At 43.2% G+C, this 12,820-nt stretch overlaps 1 long non-coding RNA gene across 1 annotated transcript; it reads right to left on the reverse strand.

Moving 5' to 3' along the window:
* Window positions 1-10,458: 10,458 nt before the first annotated feature.
* Window positions 10,459-12,384, reverse strand: LOC138738857 (uncharacterized). The gene is made up of 3 exons (XR_011341820.1): window positions 12,280-12,384; window positions 11,305-11,445; window positions 10,459-10,927 (listed from the first exon to the last, which is right to left on the reverse strand). It is a non-coding gene; the product is annotated as an uncharacterized lncRNA (long non-coding RNA).
* Window positions 12,385-12,820: the final 436 nt, after the last annotated feature.

Here is a 12,820-nt window from a genome sequence, read left to right on the forward strand (position 1 = left end):
ACATTGTGGTAGTTTTAATGTCATAGAGTTCTTCAGCCCAACTTATCCATTCTGGCCAGGCACCTGGACCTCATGTTTGTCAACAAATAAGCGGAATCCGTACTTATGACTAGTCCCATTTTACTGCATTTGGCTCATATCCTTCTAAACCTTTCTTATCCACGAACCTGTCTAATGTTAATTTTATAAAAATATGATGCCTATGATAGGTCCTTTCCACAGATGCTGCCTGATCTGCTGAGTGTTTCCAGCATTTTCTCATTTTATATTTGTTCTCAATGGCAATAAGAAATAACTCACCAATTTTATAATGTTATTAAGAGCACCAATTTATTTCATGCTTTTCAGGAGATTTCAGGGGTGAAAAGGTTAGCATAGAGGTTTGCACCGCACTATTACATTGCCAGTTCAAATCCAGCACTCTCCGTAAGGAGTTTGTATGTTCTCCGAGTCTGCATGGGTTTCCTCAGGGTGGTCTAGTTTCCTCCCACCATTCAAAATGTACTGGGGTTGTAGGTCAATGAATGTAATTGGGCAGGGTGGGCTGAAAGGGCCTGTTACCATGCTGTGTGTCTAAATTTAACTTTAAATGTAAACATTTTATGCAGGAATTCTGTGCCTGGATGCTGGTTTGAATAATCTATACTTATCAGAATAGTTGGATTCAATGGATACAGGTACCTCTTTCTCTATAGAAGTCAGGCCAACTCTTTAATCATGTGCCAAATGCTCTGAATGGTCAAAGGGGAAATGATACATCCAGGTCACATCAAGTCATTTGGAACATACATCCAACATTCCATTCTCATTCTGGGTGCTGTTAACCGATTGCACCACCTGGGATACTAGAATTGTTGTTACTACATGTTTGTTGTGAAATTTCCCCATCTGATTGTTGTTCATTGACAGTGGCTGGGAAGTGTTCCAAGGAGAGGAATACCCTACCGAGGTTCATTGTCTCACACAAGTGAGAAACTAAATGGCTCTTTCATCCATAGAAAGAAAACCTATCATAGATTTAGGAACTAAACAGGGATATTTTTAAAAACAAACCCATTGTCATCTCCAAGTATCATAGAAAACCTGATGACAGCCCAAAGCACAAAGATAGACAATATGAATAAATTTGACAATGAAATGCATAATAAACTCATGAACCACCGAAATTGCATTTTTGGCATCTTTTATAATTTCAATTTAGACATACAGCACAGTAACAGGCCATTTTGGCCCATGCCGCTCAATTACACCCAATTAATCTACATCCCCGGTATGTTTTGAACGGTGGGAGGAAATCAGAGCCCCTGGGGAAAACCCACACAGACCCAGGGAGAACTTACAAACTCCTAACAGACAGTGCAGGATTCAAACCCAAGGTCCTGATTGCTGGCGCTGTAAGGGCGTTGTGCTAACCGCTACGCCAACTGTGCTGCCCAATCTTGAAGATTAATAGCAATGCCAAAATGATGAGGTAATTTTTATATAATCGCTGGTATAATGTAAACAAATACTTCACTGTGACCAAAAGAAAATTGCTGGAGGAACTCAGCAGGTCAAACAGCTGAGTTCCATGGGTTGGAATGATCAATCTGACCTGCTGAGCTCCTCCAGCAATTTTTGTCTGCCCAAGATTCCACTATCAGCGGATAGTGATGTGATGAAACCACATTTTATGTTTGTTCTGCATTGGAATCTCAAAGGTCCTTGAGCAAGATTTTCAGATCCCAAAGGCCAAGTTATATTGTTCATTACATCATTCCTGTTCAACGTTGTAGTTTTTAAACATTTTTATGACTTAAATATTCAAATTAATGTTCAAAAGGTTACCTGTGTAAAAAGGTACTCCAATCAGATATTCAATTCTTTTGGCACTGAATTGTGCCAACATGCGATGAACAGCATTAGTCTGCCAGGCTATTACTAACTTACTGGACTGTCTACTGTCAGAAGGCCTTTTTTCTAAAGGCTGATTCAGCTCTTATCTTCACTTCACTTTCTGATACTTTTAAACGTATTATTAATATTCATAGAGACCGATAGGAGAAAGGGAATGTTCGAGATTCATTTAAATTTTAATACCAACAGTTTTTAAATATGGGCTCCATATTTCACAAAAATATATTTATCTCTTAAATTGTAAGTAATTTTCTCAAGTGGACTACAGCTCCGAGCTTCTGCATGCCATCTATCCACTTGCAAATCAATATCCGACTTCCAAGTTATAGCAATACATTTTTGAACTATTGCCAAAGCAATTTGAACAAATTTTACTAGATACATATTCAATTTTAATTTAGCTTTAATTCCTCTAACATCTCCCAGTAAAAAAAAATTGGATCCTGTGGGAATCTTACTCCATTTATTCGTTCTAATAAATTACCCATCTCAAGCCAAAAAGGTTTAATTGTACCAAGTCAAATACAAAAAATCCACATCTAAAGCATAAATCTGAAAAAATATAATTCATATTATGTAACTTTTATAGTGTTAAATATAAATTGAATATTATTATATTGAACTAACCGATATCTCATCAAAGATGTTTCTTAAATGGGTTTCACAGCTTGGTCTTGTTTTGGATTCAGCCCCATTGACTGAAAATGCAGTTTAACATTATTCAAATCATTTTCTAAATGAATGACGAAAAACTTACCATGAATTTGCACAGCTTGAATTGAAAAAGAGATGAACTGGTGGGGCATAATGCATTATCCTACAATTTTAGTAGCTTCATGCCTTTTGAGGGATTACTTATAATTTGAATACTATCTGAAAATTAATTGAATCACAAATATGGGGAAAAAAAATCAACATTTGAACTTCCAGAATGACCTTTCCTTAAGAAAACCTGACAGTTACGTATCAACAAATAACATTGTCAGCGCAGTGAAGTAAAATTCTTGTACTAACTCTGCATGAAACATTAGTGCAAAGCTTTTCTTTGCTGAGATATACTGGGGTGATAGACAGAGAACTTGTGATGAAACCCATTTATTCAGTACATCTCTCTTTATATTCCAGAGGTCCACAAGACAAAAAGCTCCAACAGAGCTTATATGTATGCAGGGTATGTGTGAATGTATTCTGAGGACTTGTTCGAAGTCACCAATTAATCATTTACTAAAGGACGTGAGAAAACTGATCTCATATTAGACGTTCACAAATCTAATGTCCTCCACCAATCCTCCTTCTCAGAATCAGAATTTTATTGTCATGAATAAGTTATGAAATTCAGTGTTTTGTGGCAGCATCGTAGTATTATCATCTTATGATGAAAAAAAATAGAGCACGAAAAGTAAGGCAGTGTCTTTCATTCATTGATTATTCAGGAATCTGATGCTAGTGGGGAAGAAGTTGTCCTTGAGCTATTGAGAGCTCCTCTTTAGCCTCCTTTACCTTTTTGCCAATGGTAGCAGAGTGAAGAGGGCATGGCCTGGTAGGTGGGGGTGTTTGAGGATAGAGGTTGCTTTTTTAAGATAATGTCTCATGTAGATGTCCTCGATGGAGCAAAGTCTGGTGTCTGTGATGTTGCAGGCCGAGTTAACAACCCTCTAGAGTTTATTCTTGTCCTGAGAGTTGATGCCTCCATACTAGGCAGTGATGCTCTCCATGGTACACCTGTCGAAGTTTACAAGAGTCTTCACTGACATACCGAATCTCCTCAAACACCTCATAAAATATAGCGACTGGCGAGCCTTCTTTGTGATTGCATCAATGTGGATGGTCCAGGACAGATCTTTGGAGTTGACCCCCCCCCCCGAGGAATTTGAAGTTCTTGACCCTCCCCACTACTGAGCCCTCGATGAGGACTGGGTCATGTTCCCCTGACTTCTTCCTGAAGACCACAATCATCTCCTTAATTTTACTGACATTGACTGCAAAGTCTCCTTAGGCTGTTCCTTCTGGTCAAAAATACTTAATTTAGCTCCATTTCTGGGAAGGCTAAATTGGCAGAAACTGTCACACATGGGCAAGGGGAGCTTGAGGAGGTGGGCTGGTGGGGAGTTTGGAGCTGTTATAGTCCTTTTGTTTACACTTGGCTTCCATGTGCTCCCCATAAAGGGACATTAGGTTCTCAAGGCCAAATCAATCGCTCCTTCTTCATTTTGAGTGGGTGAAGACAGGGTTTTCCTTGAGCTGACATGCCATGTAGTCTCTTGTGTGACTAAGCTGACTTAAGTTGCCATTGTATGAGTCAGGTGTTAGGCACGCAAGTCACATGACCATGCATTGGAGCTGAGTGAGTGTAATTAAAGGCTTGATGCCAGGCAAGCTGGCCTGGGAGATTGGTTTTCTTATCTTGCTTCCACTCTACGAGTACATCACTCAACAATTAAGGACCTGGAAAATTTGCAGTATTTTCCATATCTCAGCAAAGCCTGGGGTCAATGAGGAAATTCACCAGCACCCCCCAATACTCCAGAGCACAAAGATTAATGTTACAAGAGCAATGTAATGTTCTGACACTTGAGCTACCTACAGCAAGCACCTCAGGATGTGCCACCAACACCGTCTCCACAAGGCAAACCAGCATCAATGTCCTCACACAGGCCCGTGGAGCGTTGAAATATTAATCACACTTAGCTGGTTCCAATGGGAGGGCCAGGTCATTCACATATCTGATACCAGACTCATGAAGCCTGCACTCTCTTCTAAACTGTGATTTGGCAAGAAATGATTAGATGGACAGGTAAAAGTCTTCAAAATAATTTCTCAAGGCTTCTTTGAGAAAGTGCAACATTCCCCCCCCCCCCCCCCCCACCCCAATGTGGGAATAATTGATTCTTAACCCCACTCTTAAAGGAGAAGGGGCTCCTAGAAAGGCACTGGGTCTCATCATCAGGAAAATTACCACACAAATCTAGTGAGAACTGCAATGCATCCCAAACAGTCTATCCAGCCTTAGCTCCAGCCATGGCAGAGTTTGTGGGCCCCACATTAGCCTCATCCCCCAAATCACGACTCTTAAAACTGCAGTGGAAATGTCACCCTCAACCTTGACCAATAAGCTGAGGAAAATTTGAACTTTCTCTGATTCTTCCATGTCAATTCAACACCTCTCTGACCGTTCCTCACTTGAGATATTTTCAGTTGTTATTATATCTCCACTTAACAGCAACAAATCTCAACTAAATGTCAATTGTTCATATTTAACCGTGACACTATGTCACGCACAGTAAGTAAGGACTTGCCTTTTTGGATATTTAAAGAGAAGAAACATTGTCAGTAGAAGCAGAAGCCATCTTTAAATGTTAATGTTTCCTCATTTTTATGCTGGTACAAAAACCATATGGATTAAAGGATCATAATACATTTATACCCATCCTGCTATTTTTCACAAATCTTTTCAACACAAAGTAGAGTAAGGAATGGCATTTAAATCAAGAGGTGCAAACATCATTATGGAGTTGTACATCTTTTCTTCAGCACCTACTTGCATAAATATCAGTACAATGATGACAGACCTACTTATTCCGCCAAGTGCTATGGGGCCATCAAATAAGAAAGTTATATTTTGCGGTTGGTGCAGGACATGCGAGATCATCTATTCTCTGCACAGAAGCAGTTCTTTTGGTTTGGGCTAACTTAGCTCTGCGAATGACTCAGTCGATTGACAAACCATTAACAGTTCCTTTGATATGGTTCTTGAATTTTCTTTTTTGTACCTTTGGTTGCTAAGGAAGTGGAGTTGTTGAGGAAGTGGTACTTTATCAAAAGAACATCAATGCACCAAAATAACTGAAATTTGCAAGCACCTTGTCATTAACATCCTCTCCTGCAAAGGTGACTCAACCGTGGATAACAAGGTAAATTAGAGACAGCATTAGGTCCAAAGGGAGAGCATATCAATTGGCCAAAAGAAAGTACCAAATCCAAAGACTGGGAACAGTTCAAGATGCAGCAAAGGAGGACAAAGGGATTAATCAAGAGGGCAAAAACAAAAATAAATTACGAAAGTAAGCTTGTGGCAAACATAAAAACCAACTGCAAAAGCTTTTATAGATATGTCAAGAGGAAAAGATTGGTGAAATCCAGAGTAGGTCCCTTGCAGTCAGAATCAGGGGAATATATAATGGGGAATAAGGAAATGGCAGACCAATTAAATTCTTACTTTAGTTCTGTTTTCACAAGAGAGGATACAAATAACCTCCCAAGGATGTTGGGAAACAGAGAGACTAATGCAAGGGAGGAGCTGAAAGAAATCAATATCTCTAAGGACATGGTCTTGGGGAAATTGAAGGGATTGAAGGCCGATAAATCCCAAGGGCCTAATAATCTACATCCTAGGGTACTTAAAGAAGTGGACATTCAGATAGCAGATGCTTTAAGAATTATTTTCCAGAACTCGATAGACTCAGGATCAGTACCCATGGATTGGAGGGTAGCTAATGTTACCCCACCATTTAAAAAGGGGGGTAGAGAAAAAGCAGGGAATTTATAGGCTGGTGAGCCTTACATCAGTAGTGGGCAAAATGATGGAATCCATTATTAAGGATGTAATAGCGGAGCATATGACTAGCAGAGAAGGGATCGGACAGAGTCAACATGGATTTACAAAAGGTAAACCGTGCTTGACAAATCTATTGGAATTCTTTGAGATGGTGACAAGTAAAATAGATGGGGGAGAGCCAGTGGATGTGGTGTACCTGGATTTCCAAAAGGCCTTCGATAAGGTCCCGCATAAACGACTGGCATGCAAAATCTAGGCTCATGGGATTGGGGGAAAGGTATTGATGTGGATTGAGAACTGGCAGGCAGATAGAAGACAGAGAGTTGGGATAAACGGCTCATTTTCTGAGTGGCAGGCGGTGACCAGTGGGGTGCCACAGGGATCTGTACTGGGACCCCAGCTGTTCACAATTTACATTAATGATCTCGATGCGGGGATTGGATGTAATATCTCCACATTTGCAGATGACACTAAGCTAGGAGAGGTTGTGTGCATTGAAGAGGGGGTCAGGAAGCTCCAGTGTGATTTGGATAAATTGAGGGACTGGGCAGATACATGGCAAATGCACTACAATGTGGATAAATGTGAGGTTATCCACTTTGGAAATACAAACCGGAGGGCAGATTACTATTTGAATGGCAATAGATTGGGAGATGGGGAAGTGCAGAGAGACCTAGGGATTCTTGTGCACCAGTCACCGAAGGCAAGCATGCAGGTACAGCAGGTGGTTAAAAAGGCAAATGGTATGTTGGCCTTCATATCAAGAGGATTTGAGTATAGGAATAAGGATACCTTACTGCAGTTGTACGGAGCCTTGGTGAGACCACACCTGGAGTATTGTGTGCAGTTTTGGTCGCCTTATCTGAGGATGTTCTTGCAATGGAGGGAGTGCAGAAGTGATTCACCAGGCTGATACCTGGAATGGCAGGAATAACTTATGAGGAAAGATTGCGCAATTTGGGATTGTACTCCCTGGAGTTTAGAAGATTGAGAGGGGATCTCAGAGACCTATAAAATTCTGGCAAGACTGGACAGAATGGATGCAGATGGGATGTTTCCAATGATGGGAAAATCCAGAACCCGGGGCCATGGTTCGAGGATAATAGGCAAACCATTTAGAACCGAGATGAGGAGGAATTTCTTTACCCAGAGGGTGGTGAATCTGTGGAATTCATTGCCACAGAGAGCAGTAGAGGCAGGTTCATTAAATATATTTAAGAGGGAATTAGATATATTTCTTCAGTAGAAGGGTATTAAAGGTTACGGAGAGAAGGCGGGGACGGGGTACTGAACTTTAAGATCAGCCATGATCTCATTGAATGGTGGAGCAGGCTCAAAGGGCCGAATGACCTACTCCTGCTCCTATCTTCTATGTTTCAATTGAATCACTTTAGTGAAGCTGCCACATATTTGCTTCAGTATTGAGTGATTGGACCCTATCTTAGTCTTTGCCATCCTATCAGCAGAGGAGCACATCTTTGTTTTTTTCCCCCCTTTGGTAGCAGTAATGGTACTTCAAAATATCTGGCCCCACAATTAAAGTGATCTAATTACGTGCCCTCTCCGACTGGCTCAATATTGGCGTGCAGTGCTTGGATGCAAGATTCGTATAGCACTCTGTTAGTTAACGAAAAGTGATGATGGTAGGGAATGTTTGTCTGCATTGCCTGTGGATGGCATTGCTAACAAATGGATCTAGCTTGCTACTACTGTTCATCATCTAGTATTATCTTTCATTAAGTTGTGGATGTGCTCTGGGCTCATCTTCACGAATCTTTTTACTCTAAACTCAAATTCAAAACAATTACTTGCTGTAACTATTCCTTGGAGAGGATAACAGCAGGAAGACAAACAAAATGCCAAGTCCAATACAAAAAAAACCCCAGGAATGTCAATTATATGGAGTCAGAAAATGGTGTTTCCGTCAGGCACCACTCTTTAGGAAAGTCAACAATCCTGAGTAGACTTCAGAGCCTGTTCCACTGTAATACTGACAAATATTCAGTATGCATTTAGCTTCAACACCTAAATACAAGATAGGGAAGTGTAGATTTTTTTGGATTCAGCAAAAAAAGTCAATAGCAAACTTTACTGAATTCAGTGAGCATTGGTTTCCCAGAACAACCACTAACTTCCACATGTATTGTTGTTGTTTCCAAGCCTGTAATGCACATTTGCTGCATAAGGGCCAAAAGAGAGATGGAGGGCAGGTACAAGATGAAAGCTTTGTCCTATTGCCAGGAAAGGAGACATGGATCAGAATCAATTCCTGCTGGTAATGCACTCACTGGCTTTTAATGAAAAGGAATTTGGGAAGTTCGAGAAGTTCAGAAATCAGCTCAGTGAAAAACTCAAAGGTTTATTCTGATTTTGCTGTTTTCAATGGAACTGAAAGTTCTTCCCCTGCCATCAAACAGAATATGATCACAAAACAAGACCACGACATACCTGATTATTGGCCTCACCTCTATTTTCACACCTTGACTGGCAAGTAATCCAAAAATGTATCTCAACCTTAAATATTGTTCCTGCAGTACCTTCGGTGCTCCTGGATAAAGGATTCCAAAAATGCAAGTTAGTCGTTCACTGAAAGTATTAGTTGCATATGTTCAAGTGCCATGTCACAGTCTTCTTGAGTGGAAACAAACGATGAGGGCACTGATGACTATTACTGCCATTGCAGCAGATGACACAAATCTTCACCCAGGGAAATCACACTCTTGCATTCAGGTGGACAATACCATTCCACGGATTTTGATGATCTTTCCTCCTGCAGTCATAACACTGATTCTCAGTCAGAACTGAAAACCAAAATAGTTTCAATCCTCACAAAAGTTGATCCATTGATTATGGAGAGTTAAAGAAACATCTGGCAGAATCAGAGATATTGGCATTCATCCATTTGAGCAGCAAGTTTTCCCATCGAGCAGTTGTATGCTTTGGCTAAAATTAGGCCACCCACTCTTCAAAAGCTTAAGAATGATGGCTTGACCTGAATGCCATAGAAACACTTAAAATGAAGACTATTATAGATACAATTTTTTTTTTTTTAAATTTTCACTCAACAGAATTACACTCAGCAAAAATTGAAACTACTATGTCACCTTGTCAAACTTGGAATATTGATTGGGAAATAAGAAATGCATTAAAGTGATTGCATTCAGTTGTTTAATAAGTTATTTAATTTCCACTTGAATTGAATGCTCTACAATTATACTTCCTGAGCATATTAATTTTGGTCCCTAAACCCAAAAAATTCTACCGTAGCCCAATGTTCACACTATTTATTGCTACCTTTCATCTGGTCTCAGGAAGGATGTCACCATGGACATCCAATCATTCTACACCTCCATCCAGATGATCTCAAAACTCTTCTTACATCGGCAGTCCCCCTTCAAACACCACCCACCTCCACCTGGCAGCAACTTTTCCAGCTACCAATTAAACCCATGTCTCTTTCCCCATCTCCTTCAGAGCCAATCCCTCCCGTATCACCCCATCTTTTCTTCTACCTTTACACCTGTAGCCATGATTCTTATCTGTTAGCCTGTGCTCCTCCTTCCTCATGCAGCACCTTCTTGCACTTTGCTTGTAATACCTTGGGAAGGGGCCCAGGTCTCAAACATTGGTTCCCCTTTACTTCCTGTAGATGCTCCAGGGTCTGATAAGTTCTCCAGCACTTTAATGAATTGCCCTACAATTCCAGCATCGACAGACTTTCCTGTAACTCCAGGAAGGAGTTAGTTGTATCTAACGATGTTGTCTTTTTTTAAAAAGAGAAACAATTTCTCCTGTTAATGAACCTCTTCTGCAGAGAATTTTAAAAAAAACAATTGTATGGGGGTGGAAAATAGGACTTCAGAATTGTACTCCATTTCAACATCAAAATTCTGCAATACCTTTTACTTTCAAGAGGAAGTCTATTTCCAAAGCATAGAGTTCCTGTTTGTATTGCAAAATTAGACAACCAAGTGACCAGAAAACTCATACATGAAAAAACCAACTCATTTATATTTTGAAATGTTTATTTGCATATCAAAAACAGTTCTTCTGCAATCCAAAGGGCCCAACAAAATGGCACTCTACATTCAATTTAACCAAACACAGGCCCATGGCACCTTGGCTCCATTCACAGCATTTGGTTATTAAGATTCCCGCAATCTTTTAAAGGTTCCTCTCGACATGCAAGCTCTTTCGTGCCATCAGAAGTCAAGCAGGTCAGTAGTTCAATTCATCGTTTTTCTTTTTGAAAACACAAAACAGGGTGGGAGGGCTTGGGAACAGTGGAGGGAAATAGGAGAATTTGGATGGGACAGGAGCTCAATCCAATCACACTGCATCCAAAGAGGCATTTTTTTTTCGTTTTACAAAGATATACAGCTAGAAGGCAAAGTTTGTGGAATGTACAGCACAAATCAGAAAGCCAGTCTCATTGTCCTTCCGTTTCTTTCGCGGCTTTCTTTTCTGCTGTAATTGCTGAGAGAGAGAGAGAGAGAGAAGACAAATTTAGGGCGCAAGTTAATTAAATCACATATCGTCACCACCACCTCTCCCAAAAAGAATTGCAGGGAAAAATCAATTCGACTGGGATGTATCCAATGTTGAGGAAGCGATTGGGTGATTTGCAATGGGGGGGGGGGGGGGGGGCGGGGTCCCATCATATCATTGCATCTGGGCAAGGTCCACCCACCCCATTGTTATCGTAGTTAAACATCAACGACAAGGAGCAGAATGTAGTTAGACTTATTCCAGAGAGCGGACGGAAAACAACGACTGTATCCGATATTAACTTAAGTAGTTCCCACCACTCCAGATCAACACAGAGAACGGTCCTGCAGGATAGTCCCACTTACTGGCGACATCGGGCAATGTCTGCTTCTCGCGTACTTCAACCTGAGTGAGGTTATCCCTTTTGAAACTCACGATCTCCTTCTGCAGGTCTTCGCCAATTGGGTGCTTGGGTTCCTCGTCTGCCATCGCGAAAGGCCGGTGACCTGCACCGAAACACTAGCGTGACTCGGGCTGCGGACCCACCAGTCGGGCGACCCCGGCCGGGCTGGAGGAGCCGCAGAGCGGATGCGAGCACTGGCAGTGCGGCCAAACGCCCGCTGGCCAAGTTCCAGCGAGCCCTAATCTTCTGGTGTACAGCTCCAAATCTCTTCACCTCAATCCCCCCACCCCCCTTCTTCACAGCCGCCCCCCCACCCCCCTTCTTCACAGCCGCCCCCCCACCCCCCTTCTTCACAGCCGCCCCCCCACCCCCCTTCTTCACAGCCGCCCCCCCACCCCCCTTCTTCACAGCCGCCCCCCCACCCCCCTTCTTCACAGCCGCCCCCCCACCCCCCTTCTTCACAGCCGCCCCCCCACCCCCCTTCTTCACAGCCGCCCCCCCACCCCCCTTCTTCACAGCCGCCCCCCCACCCCCTTCTTCACAGCCGCCCCCCCACCCCCCTTCTTCACAGCCGCCCCCCCACCCCCCTTCTTCACAGCCGCCCCCCCACCCCCCTTCTTCACAGCCGCCCCCCCACCCCCCTTCTTCACAGCCGCCCCCCCACCCCCCTTCTTCACAGCCGCCCCCCCACCCCCCTTCTTCACAGCCGCCCCCCCACCCCCCTTCTTCACAGCCGACACCCCCCCCCCCCGACCGTATTTAATCCCTCTTCAAAACCTCCACAGTCCCATCAACAGAAGTGGACTCAAAACAGTCAGACAACAAGCTCAAAAGGACAATGTGCTGAACTCGCAATCGCTCCAGAATTTTGCACAAAGAAGCCGCCAGACGGTCAAAGCAAATAAAGGGAGGAAGTGAATAAAAGACCATCTCTTACTTTAACAAAGCCGTCAACTCAATTGCAACCAGCCAACACTGCCGAGTATTGCCGTGGGGCCACGCAGTTATATTGGGGTTTATGCAAATGAGCTTCTGCCTCCACACCCGTCGCTATCGGGGACCATTCAATGGGAACCGGGGCGGGGTGGTGGGAGGAGACAGCCGGCTGCTCCCCGCACGTCCTTTCGCCTGCGAGCGCCCGGAATTTTAACCAAGAGCGACATCAAGCGAAATCAACTGGACATTGTCAGCGCAGAGCCGCTCCCACCTCCTCCTCGCCCCCAACCGCTCCCACCCCTCTTGCCCCCCACCCCTCCTGGCCCCCACCTGCTCCAACCCCTCCTGGTCCCCAACCCTCTTTGCACCCACCCCTCCTCACCCATACCTACTCCCAGCCTTCTTCACCCCCTCCTGGTCCCCACCCTTCCTGGTCCCCATCCCTCCTGGCCCCCACCCCTCCTCGCCCCCATCTGCTCCCCTCCTCGCCCCCATCTGCTCCCCTCCTCTCCCAGCCCCCATTTCTCCTCACCCCCACTTCT

This window comes from Narcine bancroftii, chromosome 7 (assembly GCF_036971445.1).
Source record: "Narcine bancroftii isolate sNarBan1 chromosome 7, sNarBan1.hap1, whole genome shotgun sequence".
In the NCBI taxonomy this organism is placed as follows: Eukaryota; Metazoa; Chordata; class Chondrichthyes; order Torpediniformes; family Narcinidae; genus Narcine; species Narcine bancroftii.